The sequence below is a fragment of the Scyliorhinus torazame genome, chromosome 17 (assembly GCF_047496885.1).
Source record: "Scyliorhinus torazame isolate Kashiwa2021f chromosome 17, sScyTor2.1, whole genome shotgun sequence".
Lineage (NCBI taxonomy): Eukaryota > Metazoa > Chordata > Chondrichthyes > Carcharhiniformes > Scyliorhinidae > Scyliorhinus > Scyliorhinus torazame.
The window spans coordinates 150,039,171-150,054,622 of record NC_092723.1 but is presented as its reverse complement, the minus strand read 5'-3'; the positions used below and the strand labels follow the sequence as shown (position 1 = coordinate 150,054,622).

Sequence of the window (15,452 nt, the reverse complement as noted above, 5' to 3'; positions counted from 1 at the left end):
TGAAGTAGGTTATTTAGCATCAGTTTGACAGAGGCCCATTTACAATATCAACCTCAATAGTAACCTCCAACCCAAGATGGACAGGAGGAGGTTGTCGTGTTATTCACCCTGGGGTAACACGGACTGCAACACGATGCAGTTAAATGATCAAGCATACATCAAACGTAGGCGTTGGTTCAATAAGATTTATTGAACTTCAGAAACGAAGCACACAGCTGCCTGTGGGTTGACTCTCTACTACTCAAAGTAAACTAACATTAACTATCTAGACCATGCTAGCTCTGATCCACGTGTAGAAGGCGTTGAATGATTTGTACACCCTGACTCTCACTACAGTTGTCACCAGTGAAAAGAGGCAGAGTGCTGATGCCTCGTGTGTTTTATAGTTGGAAGCCCACCTCTGGTGTTCTGTCTGGTGATTGGTTGTGTTCTGTATGTTGATTGGCTCACCTGGGTGTCTGTCACTGCCTGCTTTTACCTCATGATGTGCATGGGCGCATATAATGACAGAGGTTAGTGTTTTAAACCCTAAGAACTGGAGAAAATGTCTCCATATGTATGCATACGTTGCTGTTTTTGCATCAGTGGGTAGCATGTGTGAGTGACCCATCTTGCAGAGATGGGCAGGATTCTCGGAGCCCCGCTCCGGGCTGTAGAATCGCCGCAACTGCGCCACGCCGCCCCGACGATGCCACGCGATTCTCCGAGGAGCGGAGAATGAGCGGCATTTGCGCCGGCGCATTTGGCATGGCGCAGGTCGCGGGCCGCTGTCCACGGCCGGGCAGTCGAGTTCTCCGGCCTTGATGGGCCGAGAGGCCGCGCGGCAACGGCAGAGTCCCGCCGGCGCCGTCCACACCTGCTCGCAGCCGACGGGAACACTGGGCGCAGGGTTGAGGGCGGCTTGTGGGGGAGGGGGAGGGGGGTTCCTTCACCGGGGGGGGGGGGGGGCCTCCGATGGGGTCTGGCCCACGATCTTGGCCCACCGATTGGCGGGACGGCCTCTACAGCCCTGGCCCTATTTTGTTACGCGGCTGGCCCCTGAACCACCGTGCCATGTTGTGTCGGGGCCGGTGCATTGAGAAAGTCCCCCGCGCATGCACGGGTTGGCGCGGTGCTCAGTTGGTTCCAGAAAGGGAGGCTGGAGCGGTGTGAACCACTCCAGCACTGTACTGGCCCCCTATGGGGCCCAGAATCGGTAGTGACCGCGCCCGTTTCGCGCCGTCGGACTCTGCCTCCATTTCGGAGAATCCCACCCCCGATATTTCATTATCATATTTAAATCATGCCCCCATGGTGCAAATAACTGCTACCAGCTGGGTTTTCGGGACTTTCCAGTGAAATAAATGCTGGAGCTCCAGTTCCAGAAGCTAAATGCTTTTTATAACATGATGTGGAGATTCAGATGTTGGACTGGGGTGAGCACAGTAAGAAGTCTTATAACACCAGGTTAAACTCCAACAGGTTTGTTTTGAATCACTAGCTTTCGGAGCGCTGCTCCTTCCTCAGGTGAATGAAGAAGGGATCTGGAAACACATATATAGACAAAGTCAAAGATGCAATTCAATACTTTGACTGCAAGTCTTTGCAGGTAATTAAGTCTTTACAGATCCAGAGAGAGGGGTAAATACATGTTAGAAAAGTGTGAATTGTCTCAAGCCAAGACAATTGGTAGGATTTTGCAAGCCCAGGCCAGATGGTGGGGGGTGATGTAGTGCAACATGAATCCAAGGTCCTGGTTGAGGCCATCCTCATGTGTGCGGAACTTGGCTATAAGTTTCTGCTCGGCGATTCTGTTGTCGCGCGTCCTGAAGGCCACCTGCAAAAACTTGCATTCAAAGTATCGTATTGCGTCTTTGACTTCATTCACTTAAGGAAGGAGCAGTGCTCCGAAAGCTAGTGATTCGAAACAAACCTGTTGGACTTTAACCTGGTGTTATAAGACTTCTTACTGTGCATTTTATAACACCTTTCGTGGCCCAGGAGGAGCATGAGTTCCTTGGCCCATCAACCACAATTTGCAGCCTTTCCCTGCAGTGAGAAGATACTGCTCGCAACCCTTTCTATGTCATATGTAAGATGCATTAAACAAACATTAGTTAGGATATTTCTAAGTTATTCATACTGCTACAGACAGAATTAGTGTGTTTCATGTTGTCAGTGATCAAAGCTTTTTGTATGCGAGATGTGTGTACTTTCACTCTCAGAACAGTTGCCCCAGGAATCCCAGCTGCAAGCTATTTTGTGAGCTTTGAAATAAAGGTTATCTATTATTCCAGACTTTCTTCAGAGTTTTAAATGCAATGTTCCACTCATTGACTCACACACAAATTAGGTGCAGGTGAAGTACAAAATACAAACACAACTTGGGTTTGTTTCATTCTCGTTCATAGCAGGTTTGTAGTTTCTTAGATGAACTGATGCTTTGACTGGAGTGAATATCTTGAAAAGCATAGGATTTTTAGCAAGTTGTGAGGCTTTATGTAGTTGAATTTCCAAGAGGTTGGTTCTCAGGTGATCTTAATGTTGGAACAGATTGGGTAGGGCCCTGCTCCCACATTCAAATATAACTGTTTATTATCTTGGCTTCTTAGTGAACTGCAGTTGGTTGGATAGCTTTCTGCTGGTCGCTAAAAGTAGGCAACAAACATGGCTGTCTTACTTGTAACCTGTTACGAATCCAATGTCCTTTTCCAAATGATATGGTGTGTAAGGCTGGTAAACATCCTGTGTCGTACCTTTTCACACATTGAGAGTTTGAAACAGCCAAGAAAGGACAGTAGGATCCATTTCACAGGCATCCGATACTGATTGAATTTTGATTTCTCTTTTATCTCTGGTGAAACATGGAGACAAATTGACTGCAAATGCCATTGTCTGTTGGTTTTGCCCCATCCTTAAACAATGAGATGTGTGAATCTCAGAAATGGGTGTGAGGTTCCTTCATTTAGGTCCATTTTTAATCAGGTATTGCCTGCAGATTCCATTGTCCAGAGTTCAAATGGCAAAAGTTACATGGAATCCTTCAGCTGTCGTAACAGCTTTTGTGTTTAATCTATAAAATATACCTTTAAAATGTGTAGTATCTTCATGCCTGTACTCGCAATATGACAACATGAACATGCTTGAGTGTAAAACTTTAAATGTACGGTGCAGACCAAACTAACAGTGGCATGCAGAATCTGTGCAGATATGAAGATTGCAGTTCCATAAGGTTGCTGTCACCTGTTGATTCTCCATCATTCCCCTGCAGATGCCAGCCTTTCAAAATCTGTGACTTCCAGGCTGGGAATGAGTGAAGAAAGTTATAATGAGGTCCTCCTGCTAAATTTTGTGAGACCTCTGGATCCTTGGCCTCACTAACTTTCACCACGCTACTGCTTTCCCTCGCACTCTCTCCAACTCCAAGGATATCTCAGAGTCCTTATCAAACTCTCTTTTCAGGCCCGAGCTTGCGTTTTGTATATTTATAACATTTTATTTCTTTTAATCATTGGGAACATTGGTAAATGCTCTAATTCCTGCTTGGTCAAAAAAAAAAATCAGATACCACTTATACTCAGGTCAGATCACCAAAGAACCTAATGCCTTCAGCATATCCACTGAATTAATTTGTCAATAAGGTGCTGTTGACCTTTTTAAAGTGTTGTCAAGCAAAAATCTATGAAAAAATAATCTATTCTGATGTTAATATAATATTGAGTAGGCAGAGAGCAAATGCAAATTTTCCACTTCATTGGAAAAGAACCACTGTTAGAAAACTGAGGATCTTACCTTATTTAGTGGCCTACACTGGGCTATGTTCAGGCCACCCCTTGCTTGAAAATGGGAACAAGGGGCTAGATTCTCTGTTGTTGGGACGATGTCCCCATGCCGTCATATAAACTGTGGCCTTTCACGCCAGAAAGGGCCACATATTCCTAGCCCTGCAGGGGGCTAGCAGGGACCCGGCGAAAAACCAGCAGCTTTTTGCTGCAGATACGGACCCCCGCACTTCCGGGTCGGAGGCCGCGCATGCGCACGGCGGCGGCCTTCAGCAGCCGCGCTGTGCTCCATGGTGGACTCAGACCACGGAGCTGGACCCTGAACATAGTGCCCTCGATCGGCTGCGCGCCTGATCCCGACCGCCCGCACAAACATTGCCTGGCCGCGAATAAGGCCACCCCTGCCCTCCGATCGGCTCGCCCCGACCAGGGTGGCCGCGGAGTTTCCCGACAGGCAGGACCACATTAGATCCATGGGGCCGTGACTTCTGCCAGTCGGGGGCGGAGAATGATGGAGTGGGCCTCCAGCAATGACCACAGGTAGGTTCTAGGCGGCGCGGTTTTCGTGGCCCGGAGAATGGGGGAACCAGCGCCAGTCCCGATTCCGTGCGGGGAAATGGATTCTCCGCCCTGGCGGCAGCATCGATTCTGGCATCGGGGTGTGGAGAATCCAACCCAAGATGCTTGTACACTCTTCAGACTGGTAAAGTGGTTTCTTAATGGCTCCTGGCAGTGATCAGAACTGCCAATTCATGACGCTAATACATGTACAACACTGTTTGATCCCAGCATTGCCATTTTCTGACTGCGCACACCAGCCTATATCTTGTCTTAACCTTGCACAGCTGAGCACAGGGACCAGGGTCAAGCAGATGGCCATGAACGTGGATTAAAGAGTTTATAAAGGAAGACAGAAGCACACTGAACTTAAGAGGAGAGAGAGCCAGTCGAGTGAAGCTGAAGAGGACATCTATGAGAATAAGGAGTCATGTGATGAAGAAACTCTGGAAAGAACTGGGTCATTGTCCATGTGGAGTTTGCACATTCTCCTGTCTGCGTGGATCACCCCCACAACCCAAAGATGTGCAGGTTAGGTGGACTGGCCACACTAAATTGCCCCTGAATTGGAAAAAAAATAAAATAATTGGGTACTCTAAATTTATTTTTTTAAACTCTGGAAGGAAAGGATGGATGGTATCTCCATGACAATCTCGTAGTAGGATTGGCGGGACAGTAGAGAACAAACATTTCAAACTAGAGGTGAGAGAGTGAAACAAAACTGGAGCAAAATAATTTTTCAGGGGATGTGGGAAGAGGGCACGGCGTAATTCAGTGACAAACACAATGCTGTCGCCATGGCTAGTTCGATTTGACAACAGATGAATAGTATACTCAGACAGGGATGTAAATATTACTGCGAAATCTGGTTTGCCTGAACTTTAAACAATCTTAACATACCTGCAATATTCTATGGACTTGAAATATGTAAAGAGCCCCGATTCTGCTGCTATCAACAGAGTCTATTAACATTTAAAGAGGAATTCAAATCCCTGGTGATTTATTGAACAAAGACACACATTATTTGGTAATGAGTCACTCATTCCTGTTATGTTCAGAGTGTTTTGTTACCTGTGTGATAGGTAACATGTGCTACTCAAACCTTGGTTAGTGATGAGGTCTTCTGAATCTCGATGAAGAAGACACAAACTCGTCTAGTAGTGACAAAAGGTTTATTGAGTAACTATAACAATTGCATGAGTTCTTTACTTTAACTTTGATACTAATAATAAGGTTAACAAGATCTAACTACGGTAACTATATGTAACTCCACTAGCCATCTGAACTAGCCTGCTATTGCCCTGGTCCTTCATGTGCAGAGTTCTTTACTTTAACTTTGATACTAGTGATAAGGTTAACAAGATCTAACTACGGTAACTATACGTAACTCCACTAGCCATCTGAACTAGTCTGCTATTGCCCTGGTCACAGTGCACCCAAGAGAGAGAGAGAGAGAGAGAGAGACCCAATGTGGTTGCCTTTTATACTCCTGTTGGTCCGGCCCTCTCGTGATCATGTGGTGCTACTGATTACACATTAACCCCTTGTGTACATGCACACATAGAGATCACTACACAGAGTTCAGCTCCAAGCTCAAGTGAGACACCACAAGGGACACTCACCCCTCCTACAAGGTTGAGGCTGATAAGTCCCAGATCCTACCAAGGCAGTTATCAAAATATTTGGAATTGGTCCCAAGAAAGTGGACAGCCTTCAGGGACCTGTTCAGAATCCAAAAACATCCTGGTGAGACTCTTAGTGGGGAAAAAAGAGGGCAGCATTGGAGATTTTAGTCTAAAGTAAAAAAACACGTGTTTTACGATACAATAGCCAAGTAAAGAAGAACTCCAAATCAAACTCTGTCTTTGCTAATTAATTTTACATTAAAAGGCAAATTAATAAACAAGCACGTAGGCTAAAATCTCCAACTTGTTAGGGCCTGGGATAGTTCCCTAAAATTGTACAATTCTCCTTGAAACATACACAGCAAGTCTTCAAACAACCTCTCACGGGGTTCACTTCATCAATGTACCTTCCTCCTTAGTCTTCAGTGATTGACTACTCCACTCAGGTTTCAACCCCATCACTGGATGGTCTGCCCCTTCAACTAGAATTTCTGGTTCCATCCCAGCCTTCCAAGGCCTCCAGCCAGGCTTTCTCAAAACAAACACTCTGGAAACAATGAGTCCATATTGAATTCTTCTCACAGGCACTGCGTGACTTGCAAACTAGCAATATTCAGGCTGTTCATGTACTTCTTGGATGTGGTGTCTCCCACCTCCCAGCAATCAGATTATACAGTCCACCAACCAGACACCATCTCCTAATTCTACACCATAGCTGGACCACTGTATGCGTAAGAATATCCACTGTCCTGGCTTCGAATTTAAGGCTCATCAAGCACAGCAAGAATTGATTCCTGTTAAACAATAGAAAACAACCTGCTGCGGGATTCTCTGTAAGCGGGATTCCCCGCTTCGGCGGCTGCGCTCACGGATTTCCCTACAGCGTGAGGTGGCCAAATAGGTAGCCCATTGGCCACCTGCGGGAATAGAGAATCCCGCTGTCGGTGGACTGTGCCGGAAAACAGGGCTGGTGGGACGGAGAATCCCACCCCTTGATTTTAGTAAATCTGGCATGAAAACGGAAGACAATAGTTTAGACAAAATAACAGCTGCGAACATAGCCGTACCAATGTGAAAACTATGTCCTGGGAAAATCAAGTTCACAGTTAACAATGTCATGACTGATTACTATTGATGACATAATTGATTAATTACTTGACTTAGTCAAAGTACAAGCACACTTAGATTAATTTTAAATTAAGGTGTACAAAATAACTTTAAAAATCCAATGCAGTCCTAATACAGATTCTCTTAAAATCAAGAAGAAAGCAGAATGCAAATGAAAAAAAATATAACATTGCAAAACTTAGTGATTTCAGGACTCAGACCTGAAGCCTTAAATTCACTCGCAATTCCTGCACAGTGACTTCAAAAGAAAACTAGAATCACCCCTGGTTTCTGATAGCTCTATTGTCCTTGTTCTTAGCTGTTCCACAACTCTTGCCAGATTCCAAGCACAACTGCTTGTTTCCATTATGAGGGATACTCTAGATTTCTGCCTCTAGCTCTATGCTAGGCAAATCTTCCAGCCTCTTTTCCTCTCATGAATTCTGTCTCAAAACTGAGCATGAGCTCCCACCTACATTCCAAGTGGTGAACGATAAAGTTACTATTTTCTCTGGTTAAGGTCCAGGCCTGATTAATGTTTATCTCTTTTGCTCCCTCAGCTCAGTAAACTGCAACTGTCTCTGCCTGTTCCCAAACTAAACAGCTAATCAACAATGGCGGACTTACATTTTGGGGGGCTCTGCACTCACCCTATTTGTAGTGCTTGCATGTCAAATCCCACCCCACCCGCTGGTGATAGCCCACCCCAAATTAGGTCGGGTCCTGCCCCAAGGTACGTCAAACCCCACCCCAATTATGTCAAGTTCTGCCCCAAATTATGTCAATCCCCACCCCAGATGACATCAGCCCTTCTGACCCTGCCCATCCCCAGCTCACACAATTCCACCCACAAAAAAAAACAAAATCACTGCTTAACTGCTTTAGTGCTTTTTAAACTTATGAGAACAAGCCTGTAATTGATAAATTGAAATCCACAGTACAAGCCACAAAAAAACAAAATTACTGCTCAACTGCTCTTTTCACTTGTAAGAATAAACTTGGAATTAATTAATTGAAATCCAAGCCTACCTGTTGTCAGCATGACAGTAGAGATGGTCAATATTGTGATCTGTGTGTCTTGAGGTCAGCAAACCTAATCTGGCTGTTCGACAACGGGATAGAGAAATCAGACGATTATATTACTGCAGTACAGGACAGGCCAGTGGAAGATAGAATGAGACAGAAAAAGTCCAGTGTCGGAGCAAATACTCCAATGAAGTGGCATAACCAGTTGAAGGCTAATATTGATGGCTTTGCTGGCATCTGTCTGGCAGGATATAATTCTTTATCCAGAAGAGGAGAGACTTTCTGAATGCCAATACTGAGAGCGATGGGGCAGACGGTTATAACTGTCTGCCTGTGACCACCAACCATTATATCCGACCAGCATGTGTTCTCTTTTAAGGAACAGAATTTAGACTGGAGAACGTTGTAGAGGGACAGATTTTTTAGATTTTCATGCTTCATCAGCCGTTTCGATCCATGGCAATTTAGATAGCTTTTCTTCTTTATTTTTTCTTCACAAAATTATCAATAGCACCATCGTAGGCAAACTCTTGTAAGGATGCATTTCCAATCATCAGTATTGCTGAACTTGTCAAATGTTCCTGACTCATTGTACTTTGCGTATACTTTTTCACGCTTTTCAATACAGAGAAAGAATGCTCACCGGAAGCATTTGTCACAGGTATTGCTAGAAGTATCTTCCAGAATAGTTTCCACATTTGGAAAGGTTGCCTGCAAACCATCGCGTATAAGTCTGTACAAATTAGCTGGTGATCTCGAAGCACAGAGCTCGCTGTTATAGATGAAATTAACAAATTGCTTCACTTCATACCTGTTGGAGGGAATAAAAACCTCAAAGTCTGTTCTCCACCGCGTGGAGTTTAGTTCGGAAAAACTGTGCACACAAAGGAGAGACAGACCCCGTGACCATCCTGTAGCTCGCAAAAGTCAGCTCTGCCTGTCCTCAGAATTACATGCATATATATTTCAAGTTCTTCGGAGTCACAAGCAGGTATTGACGTCACTGAATCATTCGGAACAATACAAAGTGATCAGTCTGCATATTTACTGGTCCCCGTAATGGGAAAACGATTAAAGAATACAATGTTTCCTTACAATCTCATGGGTTTGTCCTTAACATATTTAACTTCTAGAAGAGGTGTGAATGTGTTGGACAATGGATGCCTTAGACTTACTGGGGCCTCCTGTGTTTCCCTTTTCATATTCAAATGCTCTGTCAGATGATTAAATCATTTCAAATGTGGGTTACTTTTACCCCTTGCTTGCTGGTTTTCCCTTGGTATATGTTTAACCCCTTGCCTGCTGGTTTGCCCTTGACCTGTGCTATTACAATACTTTGAGACATCTTTATTATACCAATCCTGACACATGTAGCAATTTCTTCCGCCAACAATACCTTTAATTTCTTCAGGCTTGTTTATCAGTTTCTCAATCAGATTATTCCATTTATCTTACATGTAACACTTTAATTCCTAAAACTGAAATATATGCCTCTAAAACACCAGTGCCGGGAGTCTCAGAAATAGCGGCCATGTGTTGACGCATCAACATGCCTCCAGGCCCAGGCATCCACCCCGTTCTAGTGGGCTAGAACGGCGCTGGAGGGCTGTGCGCTGCTCTGGCGCCAAAACCCGGCCCGCCACAGCCGGCATGGGTCCACGCATGTGCGCCACAGCCAACATGGGTCTGCGCATGCGCGCCACGGCCATCTCTGCGCTGGCCCCCGGGCAATATGGCGGAGCCCTACAGGGGCCCGGCACGGAGGAATATAGGCCTCCCCCCCCGAATGAGCCCGCCCGCTGATCAGTTGCCCTGATCGTGGGCCTGGCCACCGTGAAGGCCCCACCCCCCCTGGAGTCGGCACCCCCCTGCCCTACCCCCAGGATGGCCCCGCAGCCAGAACGCCGAGGTCCCGCCGGGCAGGACCATACGCAAATGACGCCGGCGGGACTCAGCAGAACTCGGAGGGCACTCGGCCCTACGAGGGTGGAAAATCGGTGGGGGGGGAGGCGCTTTCAACGGCCCCGAACCGGTGCCGCGGCAGACCGCGCAGGTGTGATTGCCGACGATTCTCCGGTCACAGTGGCGGGATTCGCACGCCCCCGCCAATTCTCAGACCCAGCGAGGGATCGTAGAATCCCGGCCGTGACTTTTGAAATCAGGGGCGGGTTTCTCCGTCCCCCCGCCGGGTCGGAGAATCGCCGGGGGGTGGCGTGAATCCCGCCCACGCCGGCTGCCAAATTCTCCGGCGATTCTCCGGCCTGCGATGGGCCAAGTGGCCGCCCATTTTAGGCTGGGCCCGCCGGCGTAAATTACAACAGGAACTTACCAGCGGGACTAGCTGCACGGGCAGCCTCCGGGGTCCTCGTTGGGGTGCGGGGGGATCTGGCCCCGGGGGGTGCTCCCATGGTGGTCTGGCCCGCGATCGGGGCTCACCGATCCGTGGGCGGGCCTATACCCTGGGGGCACACTATCCCTCTGCGTCAGCTGCTGTAACTGTCCGCGATGGCTGACACGGAGATGAATCCCTCATGTGCATGTGCTGGGATGATGCCAGCACACGCTGGCGCTCCCGCACATGCGCCAACTTGCGCCGGCCGGCGGAGGCCCTTCGGCGGCGGTTGGTGTGGCGCCAAGCCCCTTCTGCGCCGGTCAGGATTCCGCACCTTCGGAGCAGTCCGACGCCGGAGTGGTTCGCGCCACTCCTTCGCGCCAGAGTTGCGCACCCCAGCGGTTCGCGGAGAATCCCGCCCCAGATGTTCAGAACAGGTACAGAGAATAAATGTAGAAAATTGCCGGGGTGACGCAATTGCCTTCTATAAAATGTCTTGCTCGTCTCCAGGTCTTCCTGGCTATAATTCTGGAAAATACCAAATTTGGGTTGGGTATACTATTTATTGAGCAAAGTTTATTTAATTACTAAATCCATTCTTTATTTCTCTTAAATGTATATTTTTTAAGGAGCCACATATCTTTTGTTTTAGGAAAAAACACTGAATAAAACTAGAGTTGGTTTACTCAGGAGTAGCAATCGGAAATAAATGACTGAACCAATTCATCAGTGAGCCGATGTGAGAAATGGTTTAATCCTGAAAGGCAAAGCTGTTCAAATGTCACTTGAAAGCTCAAAAGTGTCAGTTCTCAAGTCCCACTTGATGTCCTCAACAGACAGAGCTTGGTAAATTCAATTTCTTAAACATAGTCTGATGTTTCACAAGAAGTAAACTACAGCTATGACTTTTGCGCTATTCTGAATGATATCAATAGCATTAAGGGAGTACAAATTGATAAACAGGAAATGTCAAGTGGCAGAACCTAATAACCGTATTGAAATATAACTCTAATTTTTGATTCTCTCTATTAGATGTCATCACGAAATTCAGTCATCCACATGCATTCAGCAGACAGGATTTGAAGTTCGATGTCGATGGTGGTGCCCTTCTGTTGACTTTTAACCCAATCGAATTCCTGCTATTACTTCATGCAAAACTAGAAAGATCCAAGTGGTGAAATTCTCTCTGGTGTGAGATTAATATCACCAACCTTTCATCTGTCCTACATGCTTGTGTTGGAATATCCCATTCTTTGCAATACCTTAACTATAATTCCCACTGAAATTGGTAGATGCTTTAGATTGGTCAGGCTTATAACATACAAGAGCTGTATGCCATTTGTAGAAATATATGCCATTTATAAAAATGATCTTTTTATTTTACAATTGTTTTCTATCCAATCAACACGGTACTTATTGTGTTTTTAAAAATCAGTGCTGATAGTTGGCACACAGTTTCTATAGATAGTCAAGTTAGGCCCCAAGAAGATCGATGAAAGGGTGATTTTGAGATGAATGCCAGCATGAACTGTTGAAATAAGGGACGAGGGTGTATTTCTGAATAGGAAAAGAGTATTTCTATATTACGGAGGGTGGGGTCAGGGTGGAAGGGAGAGATCAAGTGTCTCCATGAGGAAAAAGTGAAGGCAGTGTGTGAGAGTTGCACACAAAGAAGGTTGGCAGAATCTCCTGGTTGCCTGCAAGAACAGAGCTTTTTATCGCGCCCTTCACTATCTCAATATTCCAAAGCAAACTGGCTGACAGACAGCCAAGGACTTAATGCAGTCTTTCAATGAAGGAGAATGATGCAACTAGTTGATGCAAAAAGAGCAATGAAATAATAATGTAATCTCCCGTTCGCAAATACACTTCCTCCCCTTTTACCCCAAATTTTATGTTAGCATTAACTAAGTTACTTTTTTTCCATTCCCCGTTTGCCATTCAACGGTTTAATGTTGTCGGGTTATATAATATCAAAAAATTTTGCAAAAGTTGGCGATCGAGGTGAAAAAAATACAGAGGTTGCTATTGTAGAAATATTAGTTAGGAAATGCGAAAGCTCCATAGCTCTTCTTTGAATAATGCTGGAGGAAATCTATCCACCTGAGAAAGTAGACACAAAGGGCGGGATTCTCTGAGCCTCCATGCCAAAATTGCGATCGGCACGGGGGCGGTGAATGGGCGTTGACGCCGAATTCTGGCACGACGCCGCTCCCGCGATTCCCCGGTCCCCAGAATTGGCGTGAATCGCGCACGCACGGATAGGGGGCCATTGACAGAGACCCCCGTGGCTATTCAGTGAGCACAACTAGCCGAGTTCCCGATGGCGTTGTTCTAACCATGTTTTGTCTGTCGAGAACGTCCGCGGCCGCCCTGGTGGTGGGGGGGGAGATCCTTCGCCGGGGTGGGGGGGGGGGGGGGGTGCTCACAGAAGGCCAGGCAAGCGATTGGGCTGCACCGATCCACAGGCATGCGCGATCTCGGGGGGGACCTACATTTGTGGTACCACTCCGCGCGCTGAGTCCGCCTTGTCGCCACCATGCGCCTGTGCGGACTCCCGACTGGAAGTGCAGGGCGCCGCATTGGCTGCCAGAGCTGCGAGAAGAAATCTGGGGCCCTGCTAGCCCCCTGCAAATTGGTGAATCACCCTGGACTCTCTTAAGGAACGCTGGCATGGGGACATTGTCCCATTATTTGAGAATCCCGCCCAAGATCTTTGCCTTTGAGTCCATAAGGAAGAATATTGGTACTCCTGATTATTTCCATGAGAAATAGAACATATATTGAAACCAGGTGATGACAGGGGGCAGCACGGTAGCATTGTGGATAGCACAATTGCTTCACAGCTCCGGGGTCCCAGGTTCGATTCCGGCTTGGGTCACTGTCTGTGCGGAGTCTGCACATCCTCCCAGTGTGTGCGTGGGTTTCCTCCGGGTGCTCCGGTTTCCTCCCACAGTCCAAAGATGTGCAGGTTAGGTGGATTGGCCATGATAAATTGCCCTTAGTGTCCAAAATTGCCCTTAGTGTTGGGTGGGGTTACTGGGTTATGGGGATAGGGTGGAGGTGTTAACCTTGGGTAGGGTGCTCTTTCCAAGAGCCGGTGCAGACTCGATGGGCCGAATAGCCTCCTTCTGCACAGTAAAATCTATGATCTATGATTGGGATAAGATGCGATGCCCTCCATAATTAAGAAACTTTGGGGCATTCACTGCCTCAGTTACCACAGGGAGAATGGACATTTGAGCAAACTACTAAAGAATGACCCAAGCCTAAGGAAATAGTAGCTGTTGACATTTGAAAAATAGGTGGAAGAGGAAACTGGCAAAATAAACACAAAACATTAAAAAGGCTGGGGAGGGTCAGGCACAATTCCTACTTGCTGGACAAGAGCACATTGTTAGCTTTCACCAGGCATGTAGTGTTATAATATGACTGACAGCGAATAAACTTCAATGCTGTGGGAAATCAAGGCTAAAAGCAAGTCTGTAACCGACTTCATAGTTTGGACCTATAAAGGGAAGGCTTCTACTTTGCTAATAGGCCTCTTCGTTTGTTCGAACTGCAGATCAGTGCAAGTAATTTATATTTAAAAATATCACTGAGCATAGGAGTAAAAAGCAGAACGTATCGGGATTTTACGACAGAAAAAAACCAAATGGAATTATGAGTTCATAGATAGAAATACCAACTGACCTATTTTGCAAATACTTTTTGATTTACATCTGAAGTGTGGGCAATGCTGTGGTTATATACCTGTAATCCTGTATATAGTAGTAATATGACCTCCAACCAGCTGGTGATGATAGAGATCTATCATGTGACCCGTGACACCCGCCAGTAGGTAGTAAGAGATGCAAGAGAATAGTTGCACTTAGAGTAGCTCTAGGAGGATTCACTGAATTCGTTTAGCAGCCATTGTCTGTATTATAGTTTGTTAGTTATCTTTCCATGTGTTTGTTAATAAAATCATCTTTCCAGTTAAACAACTAGATGTTCTGTGTGCATCATTACTACGGCCATAACACAAAACATAACATGGTACTAAGAGTGTTAAACAATTAAAGATAGCAACAGAGAAGACGGGATGAAACATGCTGAAGAAAGAAAAAATAAAATTCTTCCACTTACCTGGTAAACTACGGGCATCTGAAACTCAACGCAAGGAACGACTGTGAAGTTAGAGATGGAAGGTTTGAAGGACCCCAACAGCTTCAAGTTCGGATAATGTATATGGAAATTGGTGTGCTTTCAAGCAGCAATTTAGACTCTATGTTGCAGCCCTTGGCCTGCAGGTACAGCCTGATGAGAGGCATATTGTATTGCTGCTCACAGTAGCAGGTCCTCAAGCAATAGAAATATACACCTTAGCGACCGACAGCGAAGAGGACAGCAAGAGCTTTGATTAAGTAATAAAGTACTTTGATCAGCATTGCTCTCTGAAGAAAAACGAAAGATTTAAACGTTACATATTTTGTGCGTGTACCCAAAAAGCCGGCAAAACTTTTGAAAGCTTTGTAACCGACTTGCGGTTGAAGGCACTGTCCTGTAATTTTAGTACTTTAAAGTCGTCAATGATCCATGACCAGATAGCGTTCGGGATATCGAGTGATAAAGTACGTGAGAGGTTATTAAGGGAAGAAGACCTGAAATTAGAAAACGCTATCAAGATACACCATGCAAATGAGCTAGCTGCACAGCAGATAAGTACGCCCAGCTTGAAACATTTTGGTGCTAATCTGGAAGAAGACACCAGTGCTATCAGCACTCTGTGCAGTCGAATAAAAATGGTGGTCTCAGTGTGGGCGGACATTTTAAGCAGCTGACCAGGTCTGCCATATTATGCCAATTGACATGGGCCACGGCAATGTCCAGCATTTGGGAAAGTATGTTCCAAGTGTGGCTGTACAAATCCCTTTGAGAAACAATACTTTTCGTGTCCAATAGTGGACCAAACAGGATTAGTCAACGTGATTGATGAGGTGTCCATTGAAGACCTGTTTTTCCTGGATCTGATTTTGACTAAGGTCACGATAGTCCGAATAT

The 15,452-nt window shown here is 46.0% G+C and overlaps 1 long non-coding RNA gene across 3 annotated transcripts in view; it reads right to left on the bottom strand.

The window, feature by feature from the left end:
• The window catches only part of LOC140394235 (uncharacterized), a 71,795-nt gene extending 67,813 nt beyond the window's left edge, over positions 1-3,982 (bottom strand). For all 3 annotated transcript variants that reach the window (XR_011935836.1, XR_011935837.1, XR_011935835.1), the window contains exon 1: positions 3,772-3,982. This is a non-coding gene — a long non-coding RNA (uncharacterized lncRNA). The remainder of the gene's footprint in view (positions 1-3,771) is intronic.
• Between the last annotated feature and the right edge of the window lie 11,470 nt (positions 3,983-15,452).